The sequence below is a fragment of the Palaemon carinicauda genome, chromosome 31, assembly GCF_036898095.1.
Source record: "Palaemon carinicauda isolate YSFRI2023 chromosome 31, ASM3689809v2, whole genome shotgun sequence".
NCBI classification, from domain to species: domain Eukaryota; kingdom Metazoa; phylum Arthropoda; class Malacostraca; order Decapoda; family Palaemonidae; genus Palaemon; species Palaemon carinicauda.
Window position 1 is genome coordinate 86,773,534 of NC_090755.1, and position 19,471 is coordinate 86,793,004.

The window sequence follows — 19,471 nt, forward strand, 5'->3', positions numbered from 1 at the left end:
GTATACCACTATTTACATACATTCCTACACATTCTAGTAAAAATTCATTGAATATCACTGATATCTTCATGCGGCCCTCTCCTAGACATTAACAAAAAATATATATATAAATATATAAAGAACTAGGCATTTGCGACAGATAATATTATACAGAAATACTACAAAAGACTTCCTTAACATAGAGAACTAAGTTAAAATACTCTACATTATTAATATCCATAAATAAAATAATACCGTTTTTTTATATGAAAAACCTGTCTTTTAGTAGAAAAGCTTTTACCGTCATTAACCATAATAAAACCCCTGTCTGTCATTATTCAAAGGATGCCCCATAACTCCCGTATTTTTAATACTATTGTTAAGAATACAGCAGTTTAAGGAGCGGTCAAGGGGTGTTACCCCCTCCCCCGTCAGGTCAGTAGGTAAAGACTCGGCTAACCTACTGCCTTTCAAACGAGGAACGAGGAGGCACGTCATCCAACAGCGCACTCCTACAGCGAGCTCTCAGCTAGTTTCAGGTAGACAATAGGTTAGGTATGTGTCACAGACGTCACAAAGAGACGAGCTATCATCTCGTTCTCGCCATCAGAATATAGGTGGCAGGTAATCACTGGTGCAATAGGGTGCTTGATGCTGTTAGAAATCCTGCACGATTCTTGGCTTACTCCCGGTCCTCACGCCTTCAGATTATGCTGCGTCTAAAACCTTCGCGTATTCAGGAACGCTCAATTGCGAGGGTTAAGGCACGAGCTCCATACAGGATTAATCCTCGATTGGACGAATTGGGGATCATGCCTATCAAATTAGATGACAAGAGAAGTAAATGTCAGTGTCAGTTAATTTCTTGTCCCGGTGAGACTTAACATCCTGGAACCCACCAGTGCTCCAGATCACCGAGGGAGATTTCCTACGTCGAGGCATTTCGACGATTGCCAACTGTGATGGAGACTGTCTTTCGCTTTCCCTCTCCTTATAGTTGGAGAAGGGATGACGAAGGACTCTGGCAGCTTCCCTCTGAACGGTTGAAGATCCGTTCAGATCTTGAGCCTAGGACGTCAATGAAAAGGAAAGCGAACTCCATTCTGCTCCCCTTGTTCTCTGAGGACTCGTGCCTCAGAGAGAGCAAGGACTCAAAGACAGTGTCTAGAAATAAGGCTTCTTGGTTGGGCGTGGACCCGGCGAGTTTGCAAGAAATTCAGGCTTCCGGGTCAACAATTACCCCTCAGAAGGATGGACTCTGCGGAGAGCTCTTCTAGGTCTCATCCCCTTCTTTATTGTGTCACCTTGACACCGGCCATGTAAGGTGTCAGAAAGGGATGACTGCAAAGACTCAGATTATGACTTTAGTGCCTATGATGGTACTCACTCTCAGCCTGCCTGAAGGTCCCAGATACAGAGGAGGGCTAATCGGAGTCCACCTTCCTGCAGGGGCTCGCCTTCATCAGGAAGGTGAACGGTCTTGATGAGACTCCTTGCTTCCCCCATATGGGGAGGAAGGTATCCATAGATAGACACTGTCGGGCTCCTTGTAATGATAGACCTCTGTTGGAACCTCCTTGGTGGATTTTGGCCGCAGAAGCCCTGGGGAAGGTAGATGCTCGGGTGTCAGTGAGGAAAGGAAAGACTCACGTAGGTCAAGGAGATCCTGGCGTACTGGTTTGCCTCCCAGCCCAACATTTTATGCCTTGAATATGGAGAGCACGGCCATGGCGATCCATCAGGCAGCCTTCTGGATTGACAATTGGTCAGGTACCGTTTGTTTCCTAGACGACACAGAGATCTCACGGACCCTAACAAGTGCAAGGCGTTTAAGAACATCGTTCTGATTGGGGGCCAGGGCCGTAGAGTTCCTCACCCATCAGGCTGGGTCCTAAAATGGCATGATGCCATGGCCTCCAAATTTCAAAGGTAGATCCCCTGTAGGCAGATCATACATTTTAAGAATGCGTCTGTCGATGGTCCCTACCTTTTCTTGATGTAAGATGTTGAGGCATTGTCAAATTGGAGGAAAGCAAGCAAGGTTCCCTTCTACAATGGGCTGTGTCATTCCGGCACCCTTAAACCACTTCCACTTCCAGCCAACAGAGATCTTCGCCTCTAGCGAGATAGGCTGCACAGAAAGTTGATTCCCATCCCACACAGTCCACCTGAAGATGAGGAACAGAACAGCAGAGGCCCTTTCCGAGTAGACAAGGGTGAGGGCGCAGACAACGAGAAGGGAAGCGAGACCAACAACCCTGCTATGGGGTTAATCCTCGCACGGCACCACCGGTGAGAGGATACCTACAATCCAGATGGAGGAAATGGTTTCAAGTGTCAGAACAGGGGACAATGGACGTTTTAGGCTACGGATTCGTTGTCCCATTCATCAGTTCTCCCCTTCCTCTGATTCCTCCACCAGCGATGTCGACGTTCTTTTGTCAGATTGACAAAGGACCTTGCCCTTCAGGCAGGAGTCCCGACCATAGTACGATGGGTTTTCAGGCTTTCTCAGTTGACTCTTTCTTGTCGAGAATGCATCTCGAAGCTGGAGACCAGTCATAGACCTGTCGGCTATGAACGAGTTTGTTTTGCAGACTGTTCAAAAGGGTGACCGTAACCTGGGTCAGGCAGGCGATCCTGACTTCATGATGTTGATTAACTTAAAGGATGCCTTCTCCCAGATCCCACTACATCCCACCTCCAGGAAGTACCTCCAGTTCTTCAAGGTGAACACGGTGTACCAGTTCCAGTCAGTTCTTCGTCATGCCCATCAAGCAACCCCAAGATGTTGTTTTCGACCACTTCCTGTAAGCCATTGGCTGCCACTTTCGTTGCCAAGGTCGTGATCTCCTTCACTATCTGCTGAAAAGCTTCATTAGGACCAAATACGATAAAGTCCTTCGCACACTATATACAGTACTCGGTTTAAGCTAGTTAGAAAAAATACAAATTAAGTCGTTTATGAACATTTATGTGAAATTATTTTTATTTTCTTGATTAAAAATGTTTAACTGTGCACATGCTTAACATAACTTTAAATGTAAATACTGCACCTGAGTATAAATTTCTTCCATGCACTGTACAATAATTTTAGTAATTAATATGTACCGGTACACAAATCTGATATATTTATTACAGTATTATATATTATTGATACATAGTTTTCTCTTGCTTTCCAGGTTTGTTCCAGAAGATGCCTGAATGGACACTTATTGCCCAGGAAGAATGCCGTGCTCCGGGTTTCAAGGCAGCAAAGGACAGTTACGCTAACGAGGTAACATTTCTTGGGTTTCTCTGATTTGTTTAGAATTTGTTTGTCACATGATGAAAAAAACATTTGTTCCGACACCGAATACAAACCATTACGTTCTTTATAGTGGAGATATATATTGGCGATAGCTTAAACCAGCCGTTAAGCTTTTTAACCCTTTTACCCCAAAGCTCTTTGGAAATTTCCAACCCTTAACCCCCAGGGGGTTATTTTTTTCCCAGCACATTTTGCAGTATATTTTTTTTAAATTGCTCTAACAGCCTTAATTTTTGTCATAGAGAAGTCAGGTTGGTCTCATTCTTTTGGAAAATGCCTGAATTTTTTCAAAAAAATTATGAAAAATATGAAAAAAAAATTTTTTATACCATTTTTTTGCAAGGACGTACCGGTACGTCCATGGGGGTAAAGAGATGGGTTTTGTGAAATGTACCAGTACGTCCTTAGGGGGTAAAAGGGTTAAGAGGAGTAATTACTCTTTATTAGTTAGTGGGGAGCGAAGGGGAGCAGACCGACCATCCCGCTCACACCTATACTAGTAACAAGCCGACACTTTTTATTTCGGCTTGGTGGAGTACCGATGTTGTCTTACTCTCTCTATAAATACCAAATACTGAAAAGTCCAGTATGATTAAACTGGCCTAAAAGCTAAAATGTTTACTTTCTTATTCCTTTTCAGGTTTGTCTGCCCATGGAGATCGTAATCATGTGGGTTTGTCCCGGTATTGGAGGGCGCCGTTGTAGCACTTTCATGACGGCTGTGGAGACCGATCCTTACGGTCTCAGTCCTGCGTGTATGGGTCACTCTTGCATGCAGGAGTCTCCTTGCGACGAGTGTCAGGAGTGGTTGCCCTCCCAGTGGATGAGATTTAGTGGGCGATGGAAGAAAAAAGCTTAGAGGGAATCTTCCCCTTTGGTTCTGACTCTGCTCGGTCAGTTTCCTCTGGGAGTCGGTCGAGTATGAGTGGCGCCCGTTTAACTCCGGGACAACCCTACACTCCGGAGGCCTCCGCTACTTCCCCTAGTGATACAGTGCCGGCCGCTGTTTTAAGGGAGTTGCTTCTCGCTGACGCATCAAGGAAGGCTTCTAGAGGTCTTGTGGTTGGGCACGCATAGGGAGCGAACATCCTCCCCAGTGGTTGATCACCATCTTCCCCCTCAAGACTCAGTAGGTCATGGACCGAAAGAGTCTCTTTGGTGTCCAGCTGTCTTGATCTTGGCTTATGCTCTCCCCAGCATTTGTTCTGCTTCGACGGACGGGCATGAGAAGTTGCGGACAAGTACTCGTTGGAGGTACCTGTCGGGGGATCCCTCCAGGGTGAACCCTGGGACTAGTTTCGACTATGTCCCAAGGTCCCAAGGACTGTTCAGGATGTGGATCCTCTGACTGGGTTTGCCTAGCCAGAGGGGAAGTAGAGTGAGCTGTCCGTAGGTCCACCTCCAGCTGTTGGGCAGCTACCTCTTCCAAGGGAGAGTTAGCCTCCACTAGCTATGTTTAGCAGTCTTCTTGCTTGCAGGGAGAGCTGCTCTCTGGAGGTCTGCCTCCAGGTGTTGGGCAACTCCCCCCTCCGAGGGAGAATTACTTTTCACAGCCGCTGTTCAGCAATCTTCTCGCTTGCGGGGACAGCTTCCGACAGTGGCAACAGGTTTTGATCGCCCTTCCTGGCTGCTTGAGAGGTGACCTTTGCTTGAGTGGTGTCCCCCATGGAAATTTCTCCGAAGGGCATTGGATTCGTCTATGCCCGGCTTCAGTTCATCAGAGCCCAGCTTTTCAAAGCTGGACGACATTCGAGTTAGATGGTTGCTTGCAATCCCTCCTCCTTGCCTTCGTGTTTGTCAGATACAGCATAGTGCTTATCACTATGCAAGACCAGGTTCTCAGGAGCTTGCGCCTTTGGCTTCTACCTTTCATGAGGTAGAACCTGCTTGCATTCCGCAGTTGGTCATCCTTCCTTTCCCTTGTGGGATAGGAGAGCTCGCCTTTCCCCTTCGGGGGATAGAGCGAGTAGAGACTCTCTCTCCATGATGCTCTAGTTGGGGAGTACGCTAATCAGTTGGGCAGACGAGTCTTGCGGGCTGTTATGCACCCAACCACATAGCAAGGTGGGTAGGCAAGCTCTTGTGCCTGATGGGGGTTTGCGCGCTACCTCTACTACGTGCGCTGCTCACTATGGCGAGTCTTACCACATTGACTCGCAAGTGCTAGAAGGGTTGAATATGCGTGCTCTAATGAGTTCTACCTTGCTAGTGCGTTCTGTGCGCTACGCGCAGTTGGCTGAGTGAGTACGAGTAGACAACACCTTACCTGTGCACGCTGATGAGGATGTGCGCTCTAATGCGCCACATCAGTTTTCTTCACCAGAACTCACCTCGCCGCTGCTCTTCTTTCCGTTGAACATTAGGTTCTCATACAGGGTAAGGGAACTGTCCATCCTCAGTCTGTTGAGCTTGGTAGTCATCCTGACACCACTCACTTCCATAGGGAAGCTGGGCTGGGGAAAGGACAGGAGTTAACACCCTCTAGTGCCCTACCATTCCTTGACTCTACACCAAAGTCAAGGAAGCATTCTCGAGGTGCTCCATCGAGAACAGTTCCATTTTTGGACGCACCATGGTGCCTGGACCTAGTCCAAGCAGTGAAGCAGGCGGTCACAGGACTGGCCAACGTTCCTCCATTGGTCCCACCTCCAGGTACTCCGACTATCACTCTAGAGGTATAGAGTTCCTCCAAGGGGAGTGGAGACCCTCCATACCCTAGGTGCAGTAATTCTGCTGCGCAGGTTCCTCCTTATACTTCCCTCAGGATAGGATTCCTTCTCCCCGTATCTTTCACGGGATGCCTTGCCAGCAGCTCTGTGGCAGAGGCTTCTCGGGCACCAAACCTCCTTGGAGAAGCTGATCCCCAGCGGTCGCCTTTGCATTCGCTCTCTACAGTGGCAGCTGAAGACCTTTTGGTCTCGGCCCTTCGACCCTCCAATCACCATGGTGCTGGTAGGATCAGAGTAGAAGAGGGACCTGAGTTGGTGGGTGTCAGACACCAATCTGTTCATTGGAGTAAACCTTCTCTCTTCACCAGAATTGTTGCTCCTCACAGATGCTTCAAAAGAAAGGTGGGGGCTCACCTGTTGCACCTCATATCATCGGGACTTTGGTCTGATGCCAAGCGACAGTTTCATTTAAACCCCCTGGAAATGAGGGCAGCTTTTCTGGTCTTCAAGCAATTTCATCAGCTCCTTTTAGGTCACTCCGTAATGCTGATGAGCGACAACACCACGGTAGTATCACACAAACAAGTAAGGAAGTGCTTTTTCACAGCACTTTTATCATCTTATTGTAGAAATTCTCAGATGGACGGAAGACAACTCGATAGCCTTTACAACTCCTTTCATCCCGTGTAAGAAGAATGTGCTGGTTGACAATCTAAGCAGGACGACTCAGATATTAGGCTCCAAATGGTCATTGAAACAACAGATAGCCAACAAAGTTTTAACTTTGTGGGGTTTGCCGACAATCAGCCTGATTGCGACGTCCCTGAACTGGAAGCTACCAGTGTACTGCTTCTCTGTACTGGGCACCATTCAACATCGGTGGGGCGGTCTGGATGTTTACGCATTTCCCCTTCTGAACGAGGTCAGGCCATCGCGAGACCTCTGGATGACCCTGATAGCTGCGCTGTAACAACATGCAGAATGGCTCCTAGACATTCTGCGTCTGCTCACAGAGGCACGGAGGGAGCTCTCTGCACTTTCAGATCTATTCAGACAATCACACATGAAGATTTTCCATCAGGCGATCCCATCACTTTGTCTTCCCGCCTGGAAGTTATCCAGCAACTCCTCAGAAAGAGAGGCTTTTTGAGACCGGTTACAAGAAGGTTGGAAGGATACCTCATGGAGTCATATGCTGCCGTATATCAGGCAAAGTGGTCTGTCTTTTGTGATTGGTATCATGGATGGGATATCGCTCCCCTCAGTGAATTTATTCTAACAATAGCAGAATTTTTGTTGTACTTCAGGTAGGAAAAGCTCTGCTCAGTGTCCGTAGTTAAAGGTTATCGCTCAGCCTTGAGCCTCGCTTTTAGACTGAATGGAGTTAACATTTCCTCCTCGATGGAATTGTCTCTCCTCATATGGAATTTTGAGCGCACTTGCCATCAATCGGAAGTTGAACCTCCTCCTTGGAATGTGGTGCAAGTACTATGTTCTCTGGAAGGAGTGCCTTATGAACCTCTTTGTCAAAAATCAGATCAGGACTTGACATTGAAGATGGTTTTCTTGTTAGTCCTGGCCTCTGCAAAGAGACTTAGCAAGCTACACGGTCTTTCTTATGACATCGCCCATTCAAGGGGATGGAGGGAGGTGACAGTCAGTTTTGTCCCTGAGTTCATGGCTAAGACTAGAAATTCGGCTGTAGAGGATCATAGATTTGGGCCCTTCCAGATTGAGAGGCTTTGGTCTGTAACAGATGATCCAGATCAACTGTTACACTGCCCCTGTAAGGGCACTGAGGAAATACTTAAAAGAATTACCAGAACCCACCGTCAGATCAATAGGGTCTTTGTGAGTTCAGGAAAAAGGAAAAGGAAGGTCACTAAGAACTCTAACTCTTCCTGGATCAGACAAGTGATTGAGAGAGCCATTCAACCAAGCTCCTCACCTTCTGGCTGTCGACCCCAAGCTCATGACAGTAGTGTAGGTGTGAGCGAGGTAGTCAGTCTACTCCCCCGCTCCCCTCCCGCTCACTAGCGGAGGGTAATTGCTCCTCGTAAAAAGCTTAACGGCTGGTTTCAGCTATCGCAGAAATATATCTCCACTGTAAAGAGCTCCAGGTTTGTATAGTTCGGAACAATAAGAATTATTTTCAAATTCTTCATATTTACTACATTTTATAAAATGTTATGTCACTGTATTACAATTTGCTTTAAACCTCATTCTAATAATTGTGTCTTTTTCTGTCTCCCCAGGTGTACTGTATGTTGCTTTTGTGCAGAGATGCCTCCGGTCACATTACTGTATTTGTCCTGGCTTTATTTGCAAGTCAGCCAAGCCCCATGCACTCGAACGCTATAACATGAAAATGACACGTGTTTACTGGATGTACAAATAGATGGCATGGACAGCTATAGAGCTCTTCCTCAACTGGTTTCATTACTGCTTCATGCCAAAGGTGGAGTGGTACGTATAGAATAAAAGGTTGGAATTTTAAAATCCTGCTCATCCTTGATAATGCTCCAGCTCACCCATCCTCCATGGTGTTCTTTCATCTTAAAATCACCATGCTCATCTACCTGATGGACAAGAAAGTCATAGAGTATTAGAAGGGTTTCACAATTGCAGACTATCTGTCTGTTGTCGAGGAAGCATTCAACGCCAAACCACAGACAGCGAACACATGCTGGAAACGTCTGTAGCCCTAATGTGTGAAGGACTTTGTCGAATTCGGTTCTAATGAAGCTTTTCAACAGACAGTGATGGAGATCATGACCTTGGCAATGAAAGTGGCAGCCAAAGGCTTACAGGAAATGGCCGAGGACAACATCTTAGAGTTGCTTGATAGGCATGAGGAATAGCTGACCGGGAAGACCTTACTGCATTAGTCCATTTGCCAAATGATGAAGAGAAGCCCCAGGCTGGTAAACCTGAAAAAGAGGATGAAGGCATCACATTTAAGAACTTGTCAGAGAGGTCATAGACTGTTTAAAGGTGCATACTGTGGACGAAGGATTTTCAGCCTACAAGGACATCATGAAATAAAAAAGCTGGCGAGGCAGCTCGCTCCCTATCCGGTGTGCCTCAGCTCTTGTGTGAAAGGGCACCCTCCTTCTCCAGTCAGTGATTCTCTCGAATCTCAAAGCCCTTCTCCAGCAACCCCAATGAAGCCCCCACAGAACAGTGATGATATGATGATGTAGACGAATCTCATTCATTCAGAAGGGTAAGATATTCACCTCCGCCAACGAAGTTGGAAGGAGGTTATGTTTCCTCCCCTGTTTGTGTGTTTATTTGTATGTGTGTGCTAATTGGTGATCAGCTTCCTGGCCACAATTTTAATCGTAAAGAAACTTGAAGGGATTAACTGTTATGTAAAAAGCTGGAAATTATTAAATTTTGGTAGGTCAAAGGTCTAGGTTATGGTCAAGCAAAATGTCCAATTCCCATAATCAGCCATAAGTTTGGACATCGTTGTCACAGAGACTTCAAACTGGGTCCATATTTGAGTGTATGAAAATCCATGATAATTAATACATATTAAGGTCAAAGGTCAAGGTCAAGATTGAGAAATAAGCTGCTGCGGCGGAGGTCTGCACTCTTACTGAATGCCCCTCTAGTTCTCAGTAATTTCTACACCATTTAAAATCTAGTTCAAGAATATTCATGTACAAATTAAGAATAGAAAAATGAGGTACTGTAATAGTATAGGGTATATGAAACTTTTAAAATTCTGCATTATTGTACATATGGAACATTTATGTGATTAATGCTTAACCCTTTTACCCCCAAAGGACGTACTGGTACGTTTCACAAAACCCATCCCTTTACCCCCATGGACGTACCGGTACGTCCTTGCAAAAAAATGCTATATAAAATTTCTTTTTCATATTTTTGTTAAATTTTTGAGAAAATTCAGGCATTTTCCAAGAGAATGAGACCAACCTGACCTCTCTATGACAAAAATTAAGGCTGTTAGAGCAATTTAAAAAAATATATACTGCAAAATGTGCTGGGGAAAAAAATAACCCCCTGGGGGTTAATGGTTGGAAATTTCTAAATAGCCTGGGGGTAAAAAGGTTAATACATTTTTTTTTTTACAGTGCTGATAACTCGCCTGCGTACACATGAACATGCCGTGTACAGTAGTTGCATCCCTTTATCGTTCATCCATTTGTAACTGCTCGACTTATCTTCCTCATCCATCTCACCAATTGCGCCTCTCCGGGATATTATCCGGTAAGTTATTCATTACCTCTTTTTCTCTTTTAAATACTGTCCCTATGAGAGAGAGAGAGAGAGAGAGAGAGAGAGAGAGAGAGAGAGAGAGAGAGAGAAAAGAGAGAGAGAGAGAGAGAGAAAAGAGAGAGAGAGAGAGAGAGAGAAGAGAGAAGAGAGAGAGAAATTCATTATTTTCAATTAATTTTTTTTTAACTTTTGTTACATATCTTGTTATGAAGATTTATTATATACTGTGAAAGGAATAATTCTGTGATGTAATGTACACTTCATGTTCAATACTTAACGCTACTACTATGTCTCGAGGATTGCATCGTGCATCCCGAGATTTGTGTAGAACTGTTTCTTAAACTGCACTTGATGATGTACATGCACTGTAATTTGCGAAAAAAGCGCTCCTAAAAATCAACCGTACTGTAGCCATCAGCTGCGTTCAAAGGAATGGGAAACAGGATCGTATAGGGGCACTGGAAGGTGATAGGATGTGTAACGGCTACTTACTTATCCTTCCCCTTAGTGGATTACACTGGGTAAGGTCTGTTTGGGGTGCAGATATCTATGGTTATCTTTGGATACGTCCCTGATTATACACGATATCTTCTGATAGTCGTTTCCGGGGGTTGGAACCCCCGTGATACCTGACGGTAATTTTCTTGTAATATCGATCGCAGAAATATTATGCTGTAGAAGTTGCCAGAAAGAACTTCCATCAGGACGACAGGGCTATCTCACCCAAAAATAGATTCTTCCTACGTCAAAATCCCTTTTTGTTCCGTAACCGAAATACAAACCACGCTATTTACACAGAGTTTACTTTTCGGCGTAGTTGAAATGACGAGCCATTAAGTTTTTAACGAGGGTTAACTACCCCCCCCGCTAGTTAGCAGGGGGTAGGGAAGGGGTTATTTTACATTTTTACTGTTAATTATCTTAGGGTCTTTATGTGTTAATTGAAAAAGAGCTACTGTACTATCAGGGTATTTACAGTACTGTATAGTTCAGCCTACAAAATGTAATGCCTTATATAGTTAAAGGTTACGTATTAGGTGACGAGCTGGTAAGGTTGTAAGACGACATTGCGAAGACAGCGATGACATAAGAGTGAAGCGCCGTCTCGCCTAAGCTAATTAAGCTGTACTGAAATGATATTACTGTACATATATTGCAGTAATATACACTACAGTATCGGGGAGTGCTGTTAAAGAGGAACAACAAGTCTTTTGTTGTTATTGATACATAGGGGTGTGTGACTACGACTTATGCATTATGAGTTGTCATACCATGTGCTAAAGCTTAGTTAGTAAAGTACAATTAACTTGATAATGTAATATAAACTACAACACCATGATAGAAACCACATGAAAACAATGTAGTACAATACAGTGAGTTTTTTAAGTTAGCTGACCATTTATAGGTAGTGGTAATTTTTTTGCGGGGGGGGACCCTTATGAGTTGACTCCCATGGGGACCAATATTACGCGGTTTTTCGTTCTTCGCAGGTATCTCTATTTGAATCAGGTAATTCTTTTTCAAGGAAGATAAACTACCACAAAGTGAGAAGAATTACCTTCTTGAGTGTTCATTGTACTCCTCTGGTTATTCATTGTACATAATCCTAGGAGTGTTCATTGCATTCCTGATAGGAATAAAAATGCACTTAGATGGTTGATTGGTGAGTGTTACATACATACATATACCAAGGCACTTCCCCCAATTTTGGGGGGTAGCCGACATCAACAAATGAAACAAAAACAAAAAAGGGGACCTCTACTCTCTACGTTCCTCCAGCCTAATGTAGAGAGTAGAGGTCCCCTTTTTTGGTGAGTGTTACCCCTTCTTAGTAGGTACACAGCACTTGAGAATTAGAAGTTGTTCCGTAACTGGAATACAAACCAACGCTATTTATAGAGGTACAGTACAGTATTACTATCGGTGAAGCTGAAAGGACGAGCCATTAGAATTTAGCGAGGGTTAAGTACCCATCGTGCTAGTCAGCGGGGGATAGGGGTGTAGCTAGCTACCCTTCTCACCCAAACACCTGTGATTGTGATTCACTTTGCTCTTGGCCCATATGGAGATCGGTTGTTACCGCTCCTCCTCCTCACCTATTTTGGACTGCCATTAATCTTTTTTTCTTCAGTATATATGAAAACATTCTTAATGTTTTTATATGTATGTTGTAAGTTTTCTTTTCAGTGTGTGGCATTTTTAGATTTATTTCAGAAGCAGGTCTTCTGAAAACTATTTAACTTTTATGACATTCAACTTTTATGACAACTTTTATGATTTTAATTGAATACTCTTTTTATTTTTTATTTTATTTTATTTTTGTATACATAAATTAAATGTTACCGGCGTCAATGACCTTAGATGTCAGGATGCCTGAAAACTTTGAATCAATCAATCAATCAGTGTGTATGCTGTGTGTGTGACAATGTAGTACGGCAGGTTCTCAAGTACGGAGAACCTTCTCTTCCGACCTTCCTTCCTTGGCCTTCGGCCATCCCGGTGGTGGATGGCCTTCCGTGTAACCCGGTGCGTTCTCACTATAATGCAAACCATAATCCTTTAGCACGAGTGTGACTTCAGTAAAGCGCGAACGGCCGTTTAAACTTTTAGCGAGGTAAACATAATCGCCAGCACGTGATGCCGGTGGAGGAGTAACTTTTGATCGTTCTCATCGCCTGTCCTGACTACGAGATCTTCCCCTCTCTTGGACAGAAACTTACGTTCTATTAAATTTCTTATTCCTGATCTAGATATTAAACTTTGGCACCATCGTTCAATTAGTTCATTATGCATGTTGCATGAGATTTTTCATAACTCTGACCATGCTTTACATTCAGATCTCCCTGGACAATTCTAGCCTGTTCGTAATACTGTACTGTACTAGACAGGCAGTTAATTCCAATAGCCAGGCCTTCTCCATCATGAGGCTCAATACTACACAGTATTCTAGAAGTTTTATTCCAGCTGTGACCAAGTTGGGGAATGATCTTCCGAATCGGGTAGTTGAATCAGTAGAACTTCAAAAGTTCAAAGTTGCAGCAAATTTTTTATGTTGAGAAGGCTGACGTGAGTCTTTTTATAGTTTATATATGACATATCTGTTTTTGCATTGTTTATAGTTTATATATGACACATCTGTTTTGACATTGTTACTGTTTTTAGAATGATTTATTGTTAATTTGTTCTCATTATTTATTTATTTCCTTATTTCCATTCCTCACTGGGCTACTTTTCCCTATTGGAGCCCTTGTGCTTATAGCATCTTGCTTTTCCAACTAGAGTTGTAGCTTGGCTAGTAATAATAATGATAATATCCCTTTGTGTTTAATCTTTACGAGAACCTTCTGATTTTTTTTCTCTATTGGCAGAACAAATTTCCTCATGCTTGTTCTCTTTGATCATCATATCCCACGGGATTGGCCGCGTTATAATGTTCGTGAGTGTAGTATTGAAATTATATTTTTTTTCTACTTAACTTGAGGGTACACTTGGACCCACTATTCTATTTTTTTTTTCTTTCTCTTGTTTTTATTTGTAAAGGTGTGTTGGGCAGGCTTAATAGAAAGGCCATGGATGCCTGGTGGTTTATCAAGAGGTTGTGTTTTCCTTATTTGATTCTTTTTCTTTTCAAAACCATTCTTACTGTCCGCCCTTCAGTTGAAGTTGCTTTCCTGGAGGGTATTTAGCCTTGCATGGTGTATCGACTCCTCCATGCTGACCAGTTTTTCCTACTTTTTTTCCATAATCTATGGGTTTGATTAATCACTTTAGTTATATTTCTGTACATATCGTTTTTGTTATCATTCTTGTTAATTTAGTTTTTAAGTATGATGTATCTTTTTTATTATCGTTAATTATTATGCTGTCTGGAGACATTGAGCAAAATCCGGGACTAGTACGTCCTAGATTTCGTCATTGTCGTCTGCTGTATAGCAATATTCGTGGTCTTCATGCAAATATTCATGACCTTACAGTTGCATCCAGACAGTATGGTTTTCTTTTGTGCTCAGAAACTTTGGTTTCTGAAATGAGGCACTCATCTGAGCTCCTTATAACGGGTTTTAAAAAGTCAATAATGTTTAAAAGCGATGCCATCCCTTGGGCCAAGGGAATGGCAGTGTATATTATGACTGAGTATCCTGTTTCTCATAAGTCCTGCTATGGATGTGGATGTCATGAGATTCAGGTAATAAAAGTTTGTGGCAATTATAACAATTTGCATCTGTGTTCAATCTACCGGAGTCCAGACATGGATGATTCTATCTTCGATTGTCTTCTTACCATTATGGCTAAGATACAAGAAGATGACAGAAAGGCCTCTTTCGTCTTTGTTGGTGATTTCAATACTCACTATATGGAGGTTTTAGATTCTGTTTCTCCTACCGATCGCCATGGCTTAAGAGCTTTAGACTTTGCCTCTGAATCAGGCTGTGAGCAAATCATAAGTGAAGCTATTATAAGGCCGGGTAACTGCTTGAACCTCGTATACACCGACTCCCCTGGCGTTGTAACAAATAAGGCAGGTTCTCCATTTGGGACATCTGATTATGCCTTGATTTCATTAGCAGTGAAGACTGAGCAGCCTGTCCTGATGCATCATACTCATGTAAGATTTATATGAAATCTCAAGAAGACTGGAATGGGATTTTGCATGATCTTTTGGTCTTGAATTGGTCACAATTGTTTAGTAGTGTTGATCCTGTTGTCCCTTTGAATGAGAATCTAGTCAACATAATTGATAGGCGTATCCCTTCTCGTGTGCTAAGGTACCGAGTGAAGGACAAACCAGGGTTCAGTGATGATTGTAGACATGCTTATTTAGAGAAGCAGGTGGCCTATCATCTTTGGAAAGGTAACAGATCAGATTTGACCTGGAATAATTATACTCGACTTAGAGCTTTTTCTCAGAGAGTTTATGGTTCAACTGAAAAGGAATACAATTTAATGATAAAAGAAACCTTTTCTGGTACAACCCAGGAGCATAAGTAATGGACTACCCTTAAATCTACACACTTTGGTGTAGATGCAACAGTTCCTCCATTACTTAAACCAGATGACTCTGTCACTCACTGTCCAAAGGAAAAGGCAAACCTTTTGGCTGATGTGAATGACATTAAACAGAGTTATGAGAAACTCAATCTTCCTGTTTTCCTGAGGCTAAACTAACTAGTTTAGCTTTTTGATCTCGTGAAATTAAAGCCCTCTCGATGGACCTTGATGCTTATGGAATTTTTCCTATTTTTTTATAAGGACTGCAGATTTCTTATCTGTCATTTTGCACAAGTTAGCAAGAAGAGGAGCTTTTAGCACTTATTGGAGAATTGGTAATGTTACGCCACTATGTAAATGTGTTTGTGGTAGCTCAAGTCCAACTGATTACCGCCCAATTTCCATAACTCCAATATTATCTAAAGTTTTTGAATGTCTTTTGGCAAAACGTCTCAATAGGTTTGCTGAATTTAATCATCTGTTCCCTAGTCTACAATTTGGTTTTCATAAAGGCCTTGGAGCATGTGATGCCTTTCTTACAATCTCCAATGCTGTATAGAAATCCCTTGATTGTGGTCAGGAAGTTCGTATGATTGGCCTAGATTTTATTGCTGCCTTTGACCGTGTTAATCGTGAGGATCTTGTTTTCAAACTCAAACAGTTGGGAGTGGGTGGGTCCTTTCTTAGCATCATTATTTAATTTTTAAGTAATAGATTGCAGATAGTTGTTGTTGATAGGCATCAAAGGGAGTATAAGGAATGTGGTATCTGGTGTTCCACAGGGTAGTGTTCTTAGCCCATTACTTTCCATACTATATACACATGACATGTGGTTTGGTGTAGAAAACAAGCTTGTTGCATGTGGAGATGATGCTACTCTCTTTACATGAATTCCTTCAGCAAATTTACTTTTGAGAAACACTTTAGGTCTGTGTCTTCAATTGCACAAAAAATTGGCTTATTGAGAAAGTCTTTTAAGATTTTCGGTGATCAATCTATTCTGAAGAAGTGTTTTAATTCTTTCATTCTACCTTGTTTTGAGTATTGTTCTCCTGTCTGGTCTTCAGCTGCTGATTCTCATCTTAATTTGTTGGACAGGAACTTACGGTCTATTAAATTTCTTATTCCTGATCTAGATATTGATCTTTGGCACCGTCGTTCAATTAGTTCATTATGCATGTTGCATAAGATTTTTTATAATTCTGACCATCCTGTACATTCAGATCTTCTTGGACAGTTCTATCCTGTTCGTAATACTAGGCATGCAGTTAATTCTAATAGTCAGGCCTTCTCCATCATAAGGCTCATTACTACACAGTACTCTACAAGTTTTATTCCAGCTATGACCAAGTTGTGGAATGAGCTTCCTAATCAGGTAGTTGAATCAGTAGAACTTTAAAAGTTCAAACTTGCAGCAAATGTTTGTATGTTGAACAGGCTGACACAATTCTTTTTATATTTTATATATGAAGTATTTGTTTTAATGTTGTTAATGTTTTTAAGATATTTTATTTTAATTATTACTTCTTATATCGTTTATATATTTCCTTATTTCCTTTCCTCACTGGGATGTTTTTTTTGTTGGAGCCATTGATCTTATAGCATCCTGCTTTTCCTACTAGGGTTGTAGCTTAGCTAGTAATAATAATGATGATACATACATACATACATACATACATACATACAGTACATACATACATATACCAAGGCACTTCCCCCAATTTTGGGGGGTAGCTGACATCAAACAAATGAAACAAAAAGGGGGACGTCTCCTCTCTACGCTCCTTCCAGCCTGACAAGGGACTCGACTGAGTTCAGTTGGTACTGCTAGGGTAGTACAGCCCACCCTCCCACATTATCCACCATGGATGAAGTTTCATAATGCTGAATCCCCTACTGCTGCTACCTTCGTGGTCATCCAAGGCGCCAGAGGAAGCAGCAGGGCCTACCGGAACTGTGTCACAATTGCTCGCCATTCATTCCTATTTCTAGCACGCTCTCTTGCCTCTCTCACATCTATCCTCCTATCACCCAGAGCTTCCTTCACTCCATCCATCCATCCAAACTTTGGCCTTCCTCTTGCACTTCTCCCATCAACTCTTGCATTCATCACCTTCTTTAGCAGACAGCCATTTTCCATTTTCTCAACATGGCCAAACCACCTCAACACATTCATATCCACTCTAGCTTCTAACTCATTTCTTACACCCGTTCTCACCCTCACTACTTCGTTCCTAACAATATCTACTCGAGATACACTAGCCATACTCCTTAGACACTTCATCTCAAACACATTCAATATCTGTCTCTCCGTCACTTTCATTCCCCACAACTCCGATCCATACATCACAGTTGGTACAATCACTTTCTCATACAGAACTCTCTTTACATTCATGCAAAACCCTCTATTTTTTACTGCTCCCTTAACTGCCCCCAACACTTTGCATCCTTTATTCACTCTCTTACGGACATCTGCTTCCACTCCACCATTTGCTGCAACAACAGACCCCAAGTACTTAAACTGATCCACCTCCTCAAGTAACTCTTCATTCAACATGACATTCAACCTTGCACCACCTTCCCTTCTCGTACATCTCATAACCTTACTCTTATCCACATTAACTCTCAACTTCCTTCTCTCACACCTTTCCAAATTCTGACACTAATCGGCCAAGCTTCTCTTCCGCGTCTGCAACCAGTACAGTATCATCCGCAAACAACAACTGATTTACCTCCCATTCATGGTCATTCTCGTCTACCAGTTTCAATCCTCGTCCAAGCATTCGAGCATTCACCTCTCTCACCACTCCATCAACATACAAGTTAAACAACCACGGGGACATCACACATCCCTGTCTCAGTCCCACTCTCACCGGAAACCAATCGCTCACTTCATTTCCTATCTTAACACATGCTTTATTACCTTTGTAGAAACTTTCCACTGCTTGCAACAACCTTCCACCAACTCCATATAGCCTCATCACATTCCACATTGCTTCCCTATCAACTCTATCATACGCTTTCTCCAGATCCCTAAACACAACATACACATCCTTACCTTTTGCTAAATATTTCTCGCAAATCTGCCTAACTGTAAAAATCTGATTCATACAACCCCTACCTCTTCTAAAACCACCCTGTACTTCTAAGATTGCATTCTCTGTTTTATCCTTAATCCTATTAATCAGTACTCTTCCATACAATTTTCCAACAAACTAATACCCCTTGAATTACAACACTCATGCACATCTCCCTTACCCTTGTATAGTGGTACAATACACGCACAAACCCAATCTACTGGTACCATTGACAACACAAAACACATATTAAACAATCTCACCGACCATTCAAGTACAGTCACACCCCCTTCCTTCAACATCTCAGCTCTCACACCATCCATACCAGATGCTTTTCTTACTCTCGTTCCATCTAGTGCTCTCCCCACTTCCTCTCTTATAATCTCTCTCTCATTCTCATCTCGCATCACCGGCACCTCAACACCTGGAACAGCAATTATATCTGCCTCCCTATTATCCTCAACATTCAGTAAACTTAAGAAATACTCCGCCCGCCTTTTCCTTGCCTCCTTTCCATTTAATAATAATAATAATAATAATAATTTATTTACTGTGAAATTGTAATTTCAAGTTTAAAATTGCTTAGCTGGATTGGCTAAGTCCTACTGTTTATACTTACTTCTATCAGTATAGGGGGTCCAAATCCTCAGCTTAGCGGCAATTTTTATCATTAAAGGAACTATAGCATCCATTTTTTTTTTTTTCTTTACTAAAGGGTGATATTATACAACAGAACAATCAAAATTGCAATAGAGCATGTTCATCTATAACAAATTTTGAGATATTTTGGCAGGACAGAAAAACTTTGCCGCTCTAGAAAATAATGGTTAAATATTTTATATTCCTTCTATGAATTCCATATCCTATTAAAGGTTTAAAGGCCACTCATGAATGGTAGAGGCAAGAGACCGTGACATTGCCTTAGCCAGCAGGACAATGTCCTATGAATTCTGTATCCTATTAAAGGTTTAAAGGCCACTCATGAATGGCAGAGGCAAGAGATTGTGATATTGCCCTAGCTAGCAGGACAATGTCCTAGAGACTGACCATGTAAACATATGATCAGTGTCCAAGCCCCTTCTCCACCCAAGCTAGGCCCAGGAAGGGCCAAGTAGGTGGTGTTGAAGACTCGGCAGGTAGACCTATAGGCTCCACCAAAACCCCCATCCTTAGCTTACAAGGATTGTGAGGTTTCAGAC

At 42.6% G+C, this 19,471-nt stretch overlaps 1 long non-coding RNA gene across 1 annotated transcript in view; it reads left to right on the forward strand.

The window, feature by feature from the left end:
• LOC137625048 (uncharacterized) overlaps positions 1–19,471 on the forward strand; it is a 101,008-nt gene that overhangs the window by 3,226 nt on the left and 78,311 nt on the right. Inside the window, exons 2-4 of the long non-coding RNA XR_011040817.1 lie at positions 3,162–3,256; positions 8,214–9,184; positions 10,062–10,197. This is a non-coding gene — a long non-coding RNA (uncharacterized lncRNA). The remainder of the gene's footprint in view (positions 1–3,161; positions 3,257–8,213; positions 9,185–10,061; positions 10,198–19,471) is intronic.